Below are 17,998 nucleotides of genomic sequence, written 5' to 3'. Positions count from 1 at the left end.
AGAAAATGACCAGAAACATTAACTTGTTCATATTGCAGAGGTAAAGACTACATGCTTGTTTAAAAATAAAAATGCCAAAAGTCCCCCTCCCAAATACAAAAACTTTTACTACAGGAAATTTTAAAACCAGGAATATGAAGTTTATTATGTAATCGCTTCTCAAAAGAAGCAGATCTGAAAAAAAATTTAGACCAAGTTCCCCTGCCCACCAATTGGTATACCTACTTCAGGTAACATTCTTATCACCACCAAGAATTTTTTTGCTACAGAAAGGCTCAAATTTGGTCAGCAAACAGTATTTAGACCCAATTTCAAGATGTTCTATTTTTTAAGATGACCTAAAAGTTTCTGTAGATTTCCTATTTTGTGAATTTATAGCATTTTCTGGATGCTAATTGTCCAAAATTAAAATTGGTAATAATCACGGAAGGAGGTCCCCCCAAATCGCTGTTCTTTATCTTCCTTTCCCTTTAATCCCTGTGGTTAATGTTTGACCCCTGGAAATAAAGATAAATTAGCACAAACTAACAAGGATCAGTGCCTCCAGCATCTAGCATAGTTCCTAGCATATAGTAAGCATTTAATAAATGTTTATTGACTGACTGACAAGAGCAAACCAAAGAGATATGATGACTGGAAGCAGCCTTAAGGAGAAACCCAGTACTTCAATCTTGGCGTCTGCATACAGCTGTTAAATTTCCATTCCATGGATAGCCCCATAGGGCAGGGTCCAGAGACAGAGAATTTGGAAGTATAAATCCTGTGGTCACTTGGCCCCTCTCCAATATCCAAAATAATCAGTTATGCAAAATAGGTGCAATCTCCAGCCATTTGGACTTTGCTCACCCACAAACCAACATCTAGGTTGAGCATGATTTCTGACCTCCACCTCAATCTACAGATCTCCAAACCCTAAAGGACTTGGCTAAACAGGAAAGTGATGCCACAAGTCATGGTCAGGAAAACATAGAAACATGACCTGTTTTTGCAAATAATTAAAAAAGAAATGTGCCTATGTTTATTTTTTAAACCCTTACCTTCTATCTTAGAATCACTACTAAGTATTGGTTCCAAGGCATAAGAGTGGTAAGAGCTAGGCAATTGTTAAGTGACTAGTCATATAGCTAGGAAGTATATGAGGCCAAATTTGAACTCCAGTCTCCGAGCCTAGCTCTCTAACCACTGAACAACCCAGCTGTCCCATACCTATGAATTTCAGCATCTAAAACATTGGGATCAAGACTCTGGAGGAATGAAGTAAACTCACAAAACACTAGCTGACCAAGTAAGGCAAGTAATGGTTTTGATACTTAAATTTCCCAGGAAGCTAAATGGTTATATGTAGAAATTGCAGTTCTGTTCCAAGAGATGATACATTTTTCTTAACTTTAGGAATAAGCCCCTTCTTTGGTTCATGGCCAGTGATCAGAAAACTGTTTGTTTTTTTTTAATGCCCATTTCTTATGCTGACCTGTTTTGGAAACCTAAATTCCCAATAATTAAATTGCCAATAAGCTGAAGCCATTCATTAGAATGGGGCTATTGAATACCAAGGAATGTTCCTGGGGGATCAGTCCCAAGATATTTGGCAGAGATTACTGTAAATATTTGTAAAGCACTGAGTAAACGGACAGTGTTTAACTGCCCTACAACCTATACTTCCAACAGTGTGGCATTGGCTGGCCTAGGGTTAGTGCGTAACTGGATGGCAACTTTAAGAAAGAAACACATACCAAAAAAAAGAAAAGAAAAAAAAAAACTGTGACCTGATTCTGCCTGCTTCAGTGACTGCTCAAAATTTCTCTTGTGTTGACTAAGCATGTTTACCTTAAGTGAGTTTCTGCACTGATTAAATCTGTTTCGGTTAACCAGACTCCCCTTTTTGCATGAGAGGCTTTTTCTTTCACCATCCTGTTCCCAAGGAGGTATCTGCCACAAAGAATATGATAATAATGGGGGCCAAACGTGTTGGGGGGTAGTAAAAGCTGGGGCTGAGAGTCTAACTGGTTTTATGGGTCTACTTGGGCATTTACTTACAGATCACTATAGGAGAGACACTTTAAGAAAAAAACAGAAATATATGCCCCCCGAAAAGGTAAAAGGTGAGGAAGAAGAAAAGACCAAGGGGATTGGGGTAGGGTTCAGGAAAGGGAAAAAGAAGTGGGGCAGCTACAGCCTGGTAAATGAATGTTGCTCACAAAGAAAGCTAGATCTTGTGATTGGCCAGCTACAGTGTGAAGACTGGCTGGTTTCCTTTAGCCTCTCTCACCCACACCCTAAAAAACTGAGTCATTTCAAAGTAAGTTTACTTTTCTGGTAGACCTACAGTCAGCCAATCTGCTCTTTCAGGAATTTTTAGGTCATGTTACTTGCTAAAGGGATGTTGTTTGAGGGTGGATATTCTAATTCTTGACTTCTGATGCTACAAGACTGGTTTCTCCCAGAAATGCCCAACTGGAAGTCCAGGAATATTTCTGCTGGGAACCACTTCTAATAACATTCTAGCAAAAAGCGTGGGGCATTGAAAAGAATGCCAGCTTGGACTCCAAGCATGAAGTCAGGGTGCATTTTCTTCACAATAGTGAATTCCACACCGAGAAACCAAAACCAGAGTTCACCTCACAGAGGTAATATTACAGCTGAATGCCCAAGGGATAAAGAAAGCGAAAGATACAAAATGTTTGTATACAGGAGTACGCATAAGCTTTTTTCCACCGTATTTTTTATTATTAAGATATTTTATTTTACCAATTACATGTAATAAATTTCCATATAACTTTTCCGAAGTTATAAGATCCAATTTGTCTCCCTCCCCTTTCCCGGAGCCGGCAAGCAATTCGATCTCCACCCTATTTTTTTGTAAACACGAATTAGGTATCCCCTTAATTTTAATCAATAATCAATCAGTAAACATTTATTAAATGGCTATTTTGTGCCAGGCATCGTGCTTTTAATAAACCGACGTCTGAAATAAGTTGTATAGGGAATAGACAATTTCAACCTACTTCCTTTCAACTATCAGCAACCAAACAATAACCATGCATAAGGCACTATGGTTGACATAGGAGTTTATTTTATTGATGTCAGTGTTGGGGGGGGGGGGGAAGGCCAGTTATTCCCAAGCAACAGCAGGTAAACATCTGAGATTACCCGACTACTTAAATAACAAGCCAACATTTTTCAAATGCACTTCCCAAGAGCACTGATTGCCTAGTATAATAGAACCCTTATTTTTAGTTTTTTCTTTTGAGCAAATCTTTTCAAAATGCAAACCCAATAATACATTTTCAAGACTTTTGTACTCAAGCACCCATGAATTAATTTAATCCCCTATCCTTGCAAGCGCTGTCTGCAGAAAGCAGAGCGAAATGTCATACAAGTCATAGACCTTGGTCGGAGAGTCCCCTACTCTAACCCCAAACACTTTTTCTCTTTCAGGCACTCCCATATTAAGTAAAAAGTAGACAGAATAGAAATAAGCATACCTCACCCCGAGAGGTAGGTCGACTCTCTGTAGCTGTGTGACTTTCCGACAGCCTCACACTCACTGCCCCTCTGGGCAGCTGAGAAGGTTCATAATCTCTCCAACCACTCCGCTCAGCGACTGGAGAGGAGAAACTGTTTCATTACGCTCACCGGGAGCTTTCCCCGTGTGCAGCTGCTGACAGCTATACACTTTTCAGGATTGCAACAGGACTTGTCTCCGCAGACCTTTGGGGACTGTGTAGCACAATCTCCTCCCTGCTCTCAAAACCATGTTGCTATCACCGCTAACACTGGCAAAGCAGGGCAGCACAAGCAGCTAGCAAGCAGCAGCTCTGGGTCTGGGTTGGGGGGGGGGGGGGGGGGTAGGCGGGTGGGGGGAAGAGCTGCATTTATTTATACAGGAAGCTCCAGCGCAGCACTTCCTACTTCCCATCTGAGTCTCACTTGGGCTGCAGGTGACTGTTTTAACCCTGTCATAACCTTGTACCCGCTGTGCACTCCAGAGCTCCTTCTTCCAGCATTTCTAGCACGCTTTCAGTAAATTCCCCTGGGGTAGAAATTGCAAGAAAGGCTGAAAGGGGCACCTGTTAAGCCATAGCCCTCTAGCGCCTACTTGTCTCACCCAGGCTGGGAAACCTCTCCTCTTTACTCTCAAGGCTCTCAGCTCTCCCTTTAACACCTAGCTTGAATTCAGCTCCTTCACAGAGGTTTCCTCCCCATCCTCTCCACCTTGACCCCCCCCCAACCCCCTGGCCTTTTGTTTTCCTTTTCCCACATGCCGCTATTGTTTCCTTCTCTTCCACTTTATTTCACCAGGGAGACAAGGACGTGCTTAGTATATATGCAAAGGCTCAGGTTAAGGGATTTCAACTAACTCTGAGACTGTTATTCAAATATCAGTTATTATCACAGTGTTGAGGAGGCACCAGACAACCAAACCTGCCTTCCTGCTGTAACTGCTTTTCATAAAGACTTCCCTCTAAGGGCCGTCTCAATAGGATGACTCCATGTGCAGGAATGCCCCTTCTACCTCTCATGTCTTCTTTCAAGCCATCGTATATTACCAAATAGAGAAAGTATCCATTTGCTTTGGGGCAGCTGAGTGACACAGTGGTTAGAGTGCCCTGCCTGAAGTAAGGAAAGACCTAAGTTCAAATCTTGCCTCAGAAACTTACTAGCTGTGTGACTTAGTTTGCCTCAGTTTCCTCATCTGTAAAAAATGAGCTGGTGAAAGAAATGGCCAACCACTACAACCACTTACAGTATGGAGGTCAGTAAGAGTCAAACAAAGGACTAAACTAGCAAAAGAATCCATTTGCTTTGAAGCACATGATACACCCATACCTCTGTGTAATAACAATAATATTTAACATTTATATAGTACTTACCATGTGCTAGTCACTTTATAAACATCTCATTCAATCCTCATAGCAAGATAATATTATCCTCAGGTATTTATTATTATCACAGGTAGGTGCTATTATCCTCCTTTTACAGATGAGGAAACTGAGGCAGACAGGATAAGTGATTTGCCTACAGTCAAACAACTAGAGTCTAAAGCTGCTGGATTTGAATTCTGGTTTTCCTGGCTCCCTGGCTGCTTCTCTATCCACCGTGAAGTGTTTGGTAAGCAAAGTTATATCAGAAAAGTGACTACTTCTCACATACAGTCCCCATCACCTACCCAACATGTCTGCAGCCTCCCTGTAGTGGACTTGTAGTTGGGCAACTATCTATTTAGTGTGACTTTCGTATCCTTAGATTCTAGAAAGCTATATCTTCGTATACCTTCTGGAATGATTTCCATACAGTTGACCTATTAGATCTATTTACTACTAAATTGAAACTGTTAGATCTAATACAGTTCAGAAATGTCAGCTCCAGTATAAGATTCTCTCTGATCCCTCTGCAGTTAAATGCAACAGAAACAATGAATACATTTGCTAAGGGAGAAGAGATTCACACTATCCTTTGTGGAAGGGATCTATCTGTTCTTGCCAACGAAAGAGCAGCAGTAGGCACTGCTCCAAGGGGCACAAAGCAAATTGCTCTCACAGTGCCTGACTGGAGGAAAAGTTCTTAGTGGCGGTCAAATACTGAAGGACAATGTTTCTATATGTTTCTATATCTGGAGGCTGGGAAAGGATGAGGAAGAACTGGCCTGAGAGATAAGTGTGGCAGGAGAACAAAGAGCAAGGGCAGGTACATGGTTAAGTCTGGAAGAGACAGACAATGGACAGTCCAACTCATTTTCAAGGTGAAGAACCCTATGCCCCCACTGGTTAAATGCTTAGCATAAGGTCACATTGATCTTGTTAGTAAGTCAACCAAAGCTAGGACCTAGCTCTGTACATTCAGTGTTGTGACCTTTGCTCCAAAACTGGGTAAAAAAAGGATGCATCCCTTAACTGAATCCCAAATTCCCAAGTAGCTTGGGCACTGAGAGCAAGGGTCAAGGAACCAGGTCAGGGACAGAAACCCTAACTAAATGCCCAGAATATGTACATTATACAAATGAATTTTTTTTAATTCCAGACATTTAAATTGTAATTTCTTATCATGGAAAAGAAAAAAAGGAAAGAGCTGAATGAAGCTGAAATGTCTGTTTCTTTACATAAAAGTCACACTACTCCAGATCCCAATAGCTAGAAACAACAGACTGAATTTAAGGGTAATTGTTTTGTTTCCCTTGGGTGGGGCAGAGTCGCCAGAGTGATAGTGGATGGGAATTCCAAGGAGGTGAGTTCTAATGTTGCCTCTATTTACTAGCTGTATAATTTGAGGGAGTCAATTAAGCTCTCTAAGCTTCAATTGTGCATTGGGTTGGAAAGCTCCTTCTAGCTCTGAATCTATGATCCCATGTGCCATTAATAGACATTATTTTTCATTCAGGAGATCTGAATGCGAATTTTAGCTCTCCCACTAAAGCTTCATAGCACATCACATCATTGTACCTCAGCTTCCTCATTTTAACATGGATATGGATTTTCATATTGTTATTATGAGAAGACTAAGTGCTATAAAAATGAGAAATATATATTCTAATGGAATGTAACCTTCTAGAGAATAAGGGAGGCTAGCCTAGAGTCAGGAAGATCTGAGTTCAAATCCAAACTGAGATACTTACTAGCTGTGTGACCCTCAGCTAGTCAATTAACCCTGCCTCATTTTCCTCATCTATATAAAAGGAGCTAGAGAAGGAAATGGCAAACCACTCCTGTATCTTTGCCAAAAAAGGTCCAAATGAGTCACACTAGTCTCAAAAGAGAACGAGGCTGGTATCAAGAATTGTTTAAAATTGTATCCCAAGGAGGCAGCTGGGTAGCTCAGTGGATTGAGAGCCAGGCCTAGAGAGGGGAGGTCCTAGGTTCAATTCTGGCCTCAGACACTTCCCAGCTATGTGACCCTGGGCAAGTCACTTGACCCCTATTGCCTAGCCCTTAGGGATATTCTGCCTTGGAACCAATATACAGTATTGATTCTAAGGCGAAAGGTAAGGGTTTAAATAAAAAAAATTTTTTTTTAATTGTATCCCCAGTAACATTGAACATATTGATGTTTTATCTTCATAAACATTTACTAAATCAATTGGTCCATGCATGCATTAATAATAAGTATACCTGTATTTAAAAACCCAAATATACATGTCAAACTGGTATAGTGTGAACTAGTATTGTGCAAAAGTTGTTACAAACAAGGGCAGCTTGGTGGCTCAATAGATTGAGAGTCAAGCCTAGAAATAGGTTCAAATCTGCCCTCAGACCCTTCCTAGCTGTGTGACCCTGGGCAAGTCACTTAACCTCCATTGCCTAGCCCTTACTGGTCTTCTCCCTTGGAACCAATACATAGGATTGATTCTAAGACAGAAAGTATGGGTTTAAAAAAAAATAAGGTTATTATGAACCTACTCAAGTAATCCCAGAACAGCCTCACTTCGAAATGTTAAAAAAAAAAATAAAACAAAGTCACTTTCATTTCTCAGGTTGACAAATGATGTACAGCCAAGATCTGACTTGAAATAAAATTCTTTCTTGTAGTTATAAACATCATGTTAACAGGAGGTTCCGTGGTCAGTTGTGACCATAGTGATCTTCCTTGCAATATTATAACAAAAGGAACTTCCTAGTATGAACTACACAGAGCTACAAAGAAACAAATTCTTGGCACTAACAGGAAATAATTACAGAATTAGTAATTTCACTCCCTTTACTGTCTTTACTGATAAAAACTGGGGGGAGGGAACCCCAGGACATAATTAGAATGTTCTTGCCACAGATTTAGCCAGAAAACAACTGAGGCAATAAGTTCCACTCACTGCTACATGTACAATGCAGTATTTGTACCCTACAAAGTTATATTTGCAAGAAGAGTTTTTAAATTTTAAAAATTATTCTTCACGCTTCTAGCTGTATGACCCAGGGCAAGTCACTTAATCCCAATTGCCAGTATGGCTTTTCTGCCTTGGAACCAACATTTAGGATTGATTCCAAGACAGAAGATAAGGGTTTAAAAAAAATTATTCTTCAGGTTTAGGGGAAATTTGGCATAGATGAGAGAGGGTTGATAGTGGGACTAAAAGGATATGGATTTAAATCTTACCTTTACACAAAGGAATGTGAGCTTTGGAAAAGACATTTAACCTGTCAATATTCTAGATAGCTCTCTTAACACTTGAAGTTGCCAAGAAAGTGCTAAGACGCATTCGTAAATAAAATTTCTTCACTCAAGTGACCCAATCCTTATCCCTTTCTTTTATTTTTTTTAAAACCCTTACTTTCCATCTCAGAGTCAAGACTGTGTATTGGTTTTGAGGCAGAAAGAGTGGTAAGGGCTAGGCAATTTGGGGTTAAGTGACTTGCCCAGGGTCACACAGCTAGGAAGTGTCTGAGGCCAGATTTGACCCAGGACTGGCTCTCTATCCACTGAGCCACCTAGCTGTCCCCTCCCTATCCCTTTCTACTGAATTGTTTTTTAGTAGTGTCTAGTTCTTTGTGACCCCATTTGGGGTTTTCTTGGCAAAGATACTAGAGCAGTTTGTCATTTCCTTCTCCAGCTCATTTGACAGATAAGGAGACTGAGACAAACAGGATTAAAGGACTTGCCAAAGGTCACATGACTAGTAAGTACCTGAGGTCAAATTTGAACCCATGAAGTTGAGTCTTTTTGACCTCAGACTTGGCTCTAGCTACTGTGCTGCCCAGCTGCTCCTTCTCATGGACTAATTATAAGAAAAGAAAATACATTCCTAAGCTAAGGAATAAACTTTATTCATCTCTAGTTCTGACTAGATAAATCACTTGCAATTTAGGTTGCAATCTCAACTATTCCCCCTAGCTAAAGCATTATACAAATGGTTATAGTCAGATATAATGAATCAAATGGAAGAATGCAAAAACTGTTGTGTACTAGGTTCTGCAATAACATGCAATTCCTACAATACACAAGGGAAAAAATGTGAAGGCAAAAGAGCCTGGAAGGTTGCCATTGGCAGCTAAAACATGGTGGCATCTTAATTGTCACTATTCTGGTGCATTTGATGTAATTCCTCTTAACTCTACGTAAATTAAATGTTATCTCAAGGATGAGTTGCTCAAAAACCAAAAGAGAATACAAAATCTAATAGAATAGGCTCAAATTACTCAGACCAAATCCATTCCCCATGTTCTCTCTCCCCTCTCCCTCATTCTCTCCACCATCTAGTTGCTCTTGTTTCCTTCAAATATGTTGTTGTTGATCAATTGTTTAGTTGTATCTGATTCTTCCTGACTATAAGAGGGCAACAATGTCCATGAAGTTTTCTTGGCAAAGATACTGGAATGGTTTGCCATTTCCTTCTCCAATGAATTAAAGCAAACAGAGGTTAAGAGACTTGTCCAAGGTAACATAGCTAGTAAGTTTCTGAGGCTGGATTTGAACTCACTTTTTCCTGACTTCAGGAACAGTGCTCTCTATCCACTGAGTCATGTTGCTGTTTCCTTCGAGGGGTTTTCTTTCTTTAAGATTCAGCTCAAATTCCACTTTCTGTAAAAGGCCTTTCCAGATCCCACCTCCCAAACTGCTATCATCTCTCCTCTAAGATCATCTCCAGTTCATACTATTTATACTTTGTAGGTCCTTAGTCGTTTGCATGTTGTTTTCCCCATTGGAATGCATCGCCTAACTTCCCTGGGATGGTTTTCTCATCTGTAAATTAAAGGATTTGGATTAGGCAGGCTCTCTTCCACCTCTACATGTATAATCTTGTGATTCCATCTTTGCCAAATGCTCCTGATGCCAATGAATGGTGGGTGGTATTCAAAGTGAAGGATTTTGGAGTATCAGACTGGTCAGGATTGATGACATTCTGTGAAATAGCACTGGGATGATGGAAGTTGGGATAAGGAGGAGACATAACTCAAAGGCAACCAATGTTACCCAATCAACCCTCTTCTAGGAAAAAAAATCAGGTCACCAGATATGAAGGTCACTCTCACAATTCAACTTATATCTTCCATTAATACCTCTGATTCTCAAGTAGTTAAAAGTTAAATGCATTAGCAAGATGATTTCAGAAAAATCTGCAGGAACTGATGCAAAGCAAAATAAGACCTGGGAGAACATTGTACACAATAACAGCAATATTATACAATGGTTATCTGTGAAGACTTGGCTACTTTCAGCAATGCAATGATCTGGGGCAATCCTGAAAGACTTACAATGAGGAATGCTATCCACCTCCAGAGAAAGAACTCTCATCTCAATGTGTTTTTGGTTTTATTCGGGGGTTTTGGTTATATATGACTTTGCTCTTACAACAATGACCGATATGGAAGTGTGGTTTACATGACAATAAAAATAGAATTTATAAAGTTCAGGCATGGACATTTTTTAAAAAGTTAAATGAATTAAAATGAAGCTATTTTGTAGGTAGAAGGTATAGCAGTGTTGAAAAAAATATTATAGTTTTGTCAGAAGACATGGCTTTCAATTTCTCCTCTGCTCTTTCTGACAATTATTTAGCAGGTACAGTGGGCAAGGTACACTGGGTTAGGCACAGAAGCTATTGTTTTAAGAGCTCTTAACCCCTCCGAATCATAGTCAACTGATAGATCTAATTAGTGGAAGAAGTGCCCACACTTCTTCGATCAAATCATCTTTAATATACTGAACTACAGGTTGTTGCTCAAGCTTATAAAGTTTGAGATGAAGTATACTACAGTAAACACACTCATCACCTAAACAACTTTCAGATCAGAAAATCAGAGGACAAACTAGACACAGCTCCATGGCCAAATTAAACAATGTTACTATAAGTAGTCATCCTTCTCTTTTCATTGTTCTATAATCAGTTCTTTGCATGTAACTGGCAATCAAATGACATTTTCAAAACTTTACATTCAAACAAGAAGTCGTTTTAAATTGCTAGAGCTTGAAAGTAATCCATTTGGATAAGTTGAAATAACTCAGAAGAGAAAGGGCCTCAAGTCATCAGGACAAAGGAAAATGCTTCTGAACCTCAACCTCCCACAGAAAGAAGAGAAGATTTCAATTGCTTAGACAGTAAAATTCTAGAATCCAGCATTAAAGTAATGGAAGATTTCTAGAAGAGCACCAGACCAGGGGATAGCTTCAAGGTAACCACAAAATCAAGAATTCAGAGACCTGTCCTTCTTAAAGAGAGTAGATTTTCTGAACACTAAGCTTCTTGGACCCACCACCATCACCACCACTATCCCCAGAGGAGTTGTAAAGGAATCACATAACTTTGGGAAGCAAAGGATCTGAACCTTTCCATTCTTTTTTCTCAAGGCCTCCCTGAAGAGCTTTGATATGGGAGACATGGGAGATACTGGCAAAGGATCATCCAGTATGGCATACTCATATCAAAGAAGGCACTGTGCTCTATGAGCAAAGCAGAATTGTAGTAGCTCAAAAGCAACTGGAGATACACAAATGTGGGGAAATCTCCATCCAAATGTTCATACAGACTATTTGAGCCCAACCTAAGGTAAACAAGTAAAGGAGACTGAAGAAATGGATCAGGCAAAACTGGTGGACTTTGACTCATCTCAAGAAAGAAGGCATTATTACAATGGCAAAACTTATGAAGATGATGAGAATTATCCCAGAGTTGGTCAAATCTCCTAATGGGCAGGGTCCATGAATACTCTTCTTTGAAATACTGGCTTTTGTATGAGGCAGTGGTGAATGAGTAAAGGACTACATCATCTTAACACATTCACTAGCTATCATTTTTTGTTGTTTTTGGTCATTTTTTTAAAGTTAATAAAATGGGTAATATAAAATGTTGACTTTGCAATTTATGACGTTCAGTGTACAAGATAATTCAACATCATTCATTATTTCCTTATGGTAAAGAAGTCCCTGGGCATCTTTTGCCATGACCTAAACTTTTTTGTTTCAATGTATATATGCAGTGGCTTAAACTGAGGTTTGATTCTTAATTGACTAACTATACACAAACATTTAAGCTCTGAAATTAAAACTTTGTTCTAAATTCACCATTCAAAAAAAAAAAAACCAACACTGTACACGTATGTGCATTGACTATACATGACATAATTTTGATCCTCTTTTAAAGTATGAAGAACAAGAACAACCAATCAACCAACTGAACTATTTAGATAGCAAAGACCTTTTTGGAAGGGGATTGCCTAACCAGTAGTGCCAAAGTTGTAAGGATATATGAAATGAGAAAAGTAAGTGAAAGTGTTTTAAATTGTAAAGCACTAGATAAATATGTTATTATTACCTACCCACATTACTACAGAGGAAAGAATCACATTAAAAACAAACCCATAAGGGAGGCAAAGACAAGATGTCAGAGTTGCATAAAGCAGAGAGCTCTCCCCAATTCATATTCCTCCAAACAGACCTAGAAAATGCACCAGACCAAATCCTGATGGGAAAACAGGAGGAAAAGTCATAGTTGGTCATTTTTCCAGGCTAAGTCACCATAGGGAGACAGAGGAGAGGTCTTGTGGACACAGCAAATGGGGTTTGGCCAGGCAAGGAAGCTCAGGGAGATGATGTTCAATAGGGCAAAAGGAAGTATCATATTCATACCAAAGCATCTCCTAATCCTTACACTGGGAAGAGGTGACATCCAATAGCTCTTGGTTTTGGCTATAATGTTCCTGAGAGTATTTTTTCTATTTTCACTTTGCCCTCTGATTCTAAGAGGGGTGGACAATTTTCTTTTAAGATTTACTAAAACATGAATGATAATATATGTATAATGCAGATCAAATTCCTTACCATGTCCAGGAGGGAGAGGAAAGGGAGAGAGGGAGACAACTTGGACCTTATAACTTTGGGAAACTTATGTTGAAAATTGTTGTTATATGTAATTGGGAAAATAAAATATCTTTTTAAAAAAAGATTCTTAAAAAAGGATACCTAGGCCCTGATGTCGACCTTGGTGTTCAGGTAGTAAATGAAATGAGAGCTCCAAAGATAAAACTTAGAAGAGAAATGAGAGCTATGGAAGAAAGAATTGGTAAGAGAATTAATAATTTGAGACAGAAAGTTACAAAACCTTATGTAAGTAAGAAACTCCTTGAAAATCTGAATGGACCAAATAGAAGCCAATGATTACATGAGGCAATAAGAAACATTAATATTAATCAAAAGACTTTTTAAAAATGGAAATTGCAAAATGTCTATCTCACAACTAAAATAACCGACAGAAAAAAAATCAAGGAGAAAACTTTTAAGAATCATTGAACTCAGGGGGCAGCTGGGTAGCTCAGTGGATTGAGAGCCAGGCCTAGAGACGGGAGATCCTAGGTTCAAATCTGGCCTCAGACACTTCCCAGCTGTGTGACCCTGGGCAAGTCACTTGACCCCCATTGCCTAGCCCTTACCACTCTTCTGCCTTGGAACCAATACACAGTATTGACTCTAAGACAGAAGGTAAGGGTTTAAAAAAAATTTTTTTTTTAAAGAATCATTGGACTCAGGCAGCTAGGTGATACAGTAGATCAAGAACTAGGCTTGGAGTCAGGAGGACCTGGGTTTGAATTTGACCTCAGACACCTAACCGTATGACCATGGACAAATCATTTAACTCCATTTTCCTAGCCCTTACCCTTCTGTATGAGAGTTGTACTAGGACAGAAGGTAAGGATTACAAAAAAAGGATTATTGAACTTAATGAAATCTGGCCTAAGAAATCTTAAAACTGCCCAGGTCTCTTCAAATCAGAGGACAAAGTAGAAGTAGAAAGAATCCACCAATCACTTCCTAGAAAGAAACCACAAAATAAAAATTCCTTGGAACATTATAACTGAAATCCAGAGCCATATCAAGGTCATAGAAAAAAATATTGTAAGCAGGCAGAAAGAAAGAATTCAAGTATTAAAGAGTGATAGTCAGAATCACACAGAATTTAGTGGCCACCACCATCAAGACTTGAACAGCTTGGACTACAGCAATCCAGAAAGAAGAGAATATTGATATTCCCTTACATTGCAGAATAATTTAAACAAAAAAAAATGAGTATAATCCTACAGAGGGAATAAACAGATTTTTCATGAAATAAAAAAACCTCCAAGGATTCCTGATGAAAAGGCCAGAGAATTGTGAAAAAAAAACTTTGAGGTTGAAACACAGGAGATAAGAGAAAAATAAATACACAAATTTAGAGATGTCTCCAAATGTTCATACAGTACTATTGGGATAAAGTACTATTACACTATAAAAGTAATGATGAAGGGGATGATTTCAAGGAACCACAGAAGACTTGTATGAATTGATGCAGAGTGCAATAAACAGAACCAGGAGAACAATTTATAAAATGCCAACAATATGATAAAGGCAAGGAACTTTGGAAGAATTAGGAACTATGGGGGCAGCTAGGTGCCTGTGTAGCTAGAGATCCAGGCCTAGAGATGGGTGGTCCTATGTTCATATCTAGCCTCAGACCCTTCCTAGTAGTGTGACCTTAAGCAAATCACTTAACCCCCATTGCCTAGCCCTTATTCCTCCTTCTGCCTTATAGTCAATACATAGTATTAATTCTAAGACAGAAAGTAAAGGTTTAAAAAAATTTAGGAACTCTGCTCAATGAAATGACCAACCATGATTCCTGAAGACTAATGAGGAAACAGACTATACATCTCCTGAGAGAACACAAAATATGAAATAAGACAGATTTTTGGACATGATCAATGCAGAAATGTGTTTTGTTCAACTATCCATGTTTGTAAAAGAGTTTTTATTTTTTTCATTCTCTATGGGAGACCAGTTACAATAGAAGAAAGAGAAGCAGATTCTTGGTGATTGAAAATATATGTATATATAATTTTTAAATGAAAAAATCAAAATTATCAATATTATCCTGTTTAAGACCTAGATAACTTTTATAGTACACCTACAAAGTATCTTTCTCCAAAGACTTAAACAAACTTGTATTTCCATTGTGTAGACAGAATTTACTCCCCAAGACCCACTCATCTTACCCAGCATCCTATTTGCATGCTTATATGGCCTGAATGTGTGGGAGGGACTGAGGATAAAAGTTTTGGTGTATTACCACCCCCTCTTTCACTAAACATGGCTGGGGAGCTCAGCTGAGAGCCAGGGGATGGTCAGTTAGGTTAGGCTTTAATCTGCTTTCTCTATCTTTAGTGATTATTAATAAAACTGTGGAAAATAAGAATCTGGAGTTATCATTATTGATATTAAATTTTACACCATTATTTCTGTGACATGATTCAAGGTTACTGCATTTTTCTCATGAAGAAACTATTGTGCCACTGTGTCTATAAGACACTGTAAGTATCTCTAGTTCTAAACACAATGGGAAAGCATACTGCCCAATTCCCCCTCTACTTGGGCACATGGAATGCAATCCTTCCCCATGTCTGCCCCTTGGAATCTCTAACTACATTCGAAGTTCAACTAAAGAGCTACCTCCTGAGCTCAATTCTTCCCTCTCTTCCCACATTTTCAGTTGCTAGAGCTTCTATCCTCCAAAAATAAACTACTTTGCATATATTTTATATTTATTGGTATAGAGGTTGCTTTTCCAAATTGAATGCAAACACCTTGAGGGCAGGGAATAATTCATTTTTTTATTTTGAATACCCACTACTCACTATTTGGCATAGAAATGCTTTTTGAAATGAATTAAATATCTGTCTCTAAACTTTAAAAATCCCAGAAGTTGGCTAATATGACAGATAAGGACAATGATAAATGCTAGAGGAGACGTTAAAAAATAGGTACACAGAGGCACTATTGGTGGAGTTGTGAACTGCTCCAGTCATCCTGGAGAACAATTTGGAACTATGCTCTAAGGGCTATAAAATTGTGTATATATACCCTTTGATTCAAAAATACCACTACTAGGCCTGTTTTTCTAAAAGATCAAAGGAAAAGAGAAAAGACTTATTTGTAAAAAAATAACATTCTTTTTATGGTGGCAAAGAATTGGAAATTGAGGGGATGTTCACAAATTGGGGAACAGCTAAACAAATTATAGTATATGGTTGTTGTCCTATAAGAAAGGAAAAGCAGGATAGTTTCAGAAAAACCTGGAAAGATTCATTTGAAATAATGCAAAGTGAAGTCAGTGGAACCAGGAGAACATTATATACTGCTGCATTAATAATGTAATGAGAATCAACTAGGTAAGACAGCTTCTCTGATCAATAAATACAGTGATCTATGACAATTCCCAAGGACTCATGATGAAAAATGTCATCTACCTCAAGAGAGAGAACTGATGAGCTCCAAGTGTGGACTGAAGAACATTTTTTTCACTTAGTTTTTCTTGCTTTTTTTTTCTTTTGCAACAGGGTTATATGGAAATATTTTGGGTATGACTTTACATGTATAATGAGTATCATATTGTTTGTTTTCTCAATGGGAGGAGGGTTTAAAAAGGAGGGAAAGTAATTAGAACTCAAATTTTAAAAGTTAATGATAAAAAAATAAAAAAATAAATGCTTATTGATTGACTGAAAAAAAAAATCCAGAAGTTCTGGTTCTTTTAGGTGTTTATCTGCCTACTTGTATTCAGAACACTGAACCTAATGACCTTTTGGGATTCCTTCCGACATTATGATGTCACACCCAGATTGTTGTTTGGAAATATTTCTTAAATAAGTGTTACCCAAGATCTGATATAGTATAATGAATGCCCTGGAGTCGGGGAATCTGGGTTCAAATTCAATCTCTAAAGTTTACTACTTGGGTGTCCTTATGAAAGTCACAACCTCCATTAAACTTAATTTCTTTGTCTGTGAAATAAAGGAGGTGGATCAGATAGCCTCTAAAATCCCTCCGCACTCTAAAGCTATAATCCTATGATTGCCTGCAAAACACTCAGGAAAGCTAGACACCATATCTAAAGATAAAGTTTAAATTATAGTAGCTCAACAATATTTCAATTTTATTGTTTCAAAATGGACCTAAACTTGCAAATTTAGAATTATGGGTCAACAAGGTAATTAATTGAGTTGACATCCAACTGATTATGCCACTTCGGAACTAACTAAAAACAAATAGATAAATAAATAAGATATATGTAAAGGTGTACTGAACTGAGCTTGCAAAGATCATGTCGGAGTTTTCATTACCCAATCTGGGTGCTCCCCACCACATACTAGCAACTTTTGTTGCCCATTAGACATTCCATGGCCAGGCAGACCCACTGCCTGTCCACAAATCAAGAAGAAAAACATTTGCTTTATAAGTCAAGAAGGCTCCGCAGGATTCCCTGAAACTTTGAGGTTTTAAATATACACAGCAGTGTGAACCCACTGTTTGCACAGAAGCCCTGAAGCCCAGAACTAGCACTGGTCATGGCAATCATTTCAGGAAGGAAAACTTGGATCAAAACCACCAAGGAAAACCCTCACGGACACACATGAAAATTCAAAGGCTATTTTAGAAAGTCCATACTTAAGACCCAAGATGTTGATTTTTAAGGTCCTAGAAGAGTTAGGAAAGCTCCTTATAATGCTCTGGAACTTCCCTAGAGATGCACCAGCAGCAAAGTGGGAATTGGGTAGAAAAAGTCAAGTCCTAACTAGCTCCACCACCCTGTACCCTTAGGCAAGTCACAATCTTTTTTTTTTTTGGTTTGGTTTTTTTTTTTAACCCTTACCTTCCATCTTAGAATCAATGCTAGGTTTTGGTTCCAAGGCAGAAGAGCAGTAAGGGTTAGGGATCTGGGGGGAAAGTCACACAGCTAGGAAGTATCCAAAGTCAAATTTGAACCCAGGACCTCCTGTTTCTAGGCATGGCTCTTTATCTACTGAGCCACCCAAATGCCCCAAGTCACAATCTTTCTGAGCCATCCTTTAGCCAGTCAAAACAGAGATAATATTTGTGCTTCTTGCCTCTCAGGATTGTAGTTTTTGGACATTTTTCTGTGTTATATAGAAATTTGAGCTGCCATTACAAAAACAGAATTGAATATATGGCATGCTCACATCCAAGGAAGTTTAGTTGCTGAAGTTTTGATAAGGATCTCTCTGAAAAGTGGTTTTGCAGGTAAGAC

General features: G+C 38.6%; 1 protein-coding gene across 9 annotated transcripts in view; it reads right to left on the bottom strand.

Annotated features, from left to right (window-relative positions):
* Positions 1–17,998, bottom strand: part of RNF144B (ring finger protein 144B) — a 236,712-nt gene that overhangs the window by 91,168 nt on the left and 127,546 nt on the right. For 2 of the 9 annotated variants that reach the window (XM_056823489.1, XM_007487888.2), the window contains exon 1: positions 3,491–3,832. The exons of 5 other annotated variants lie outside the window; for them this stretch is intronic. The gene's annotated coding sequence lies outside the window, so the exon portion shown is untranslated. Of the gene's footprint in view, positions 1–3,485; positions 3,917–17,998 lie in introns of those variants that run through there. 2 more of the 9 variants (XM_007487883.2, XM_056823487.1) reach the window with 2 other exon arrangements.

Source organism: Monodelphis domestica, chromosome 3, assembly GCF_027887165.1.
Source record: "Monodelphis domestica isolate mMonDom1 chromosome 3, mMonDom1.pri, whole genome shotgun sequence".
NCBI lineage: Eukaryota > Metazoa > Chordata > Mammalia > Didelphimorphia > Didelphidae > Monodelphis > Monodelphis domestica.
This window is presented reverse-complemented; position numbering and strand designations above follow the sequence as displayed.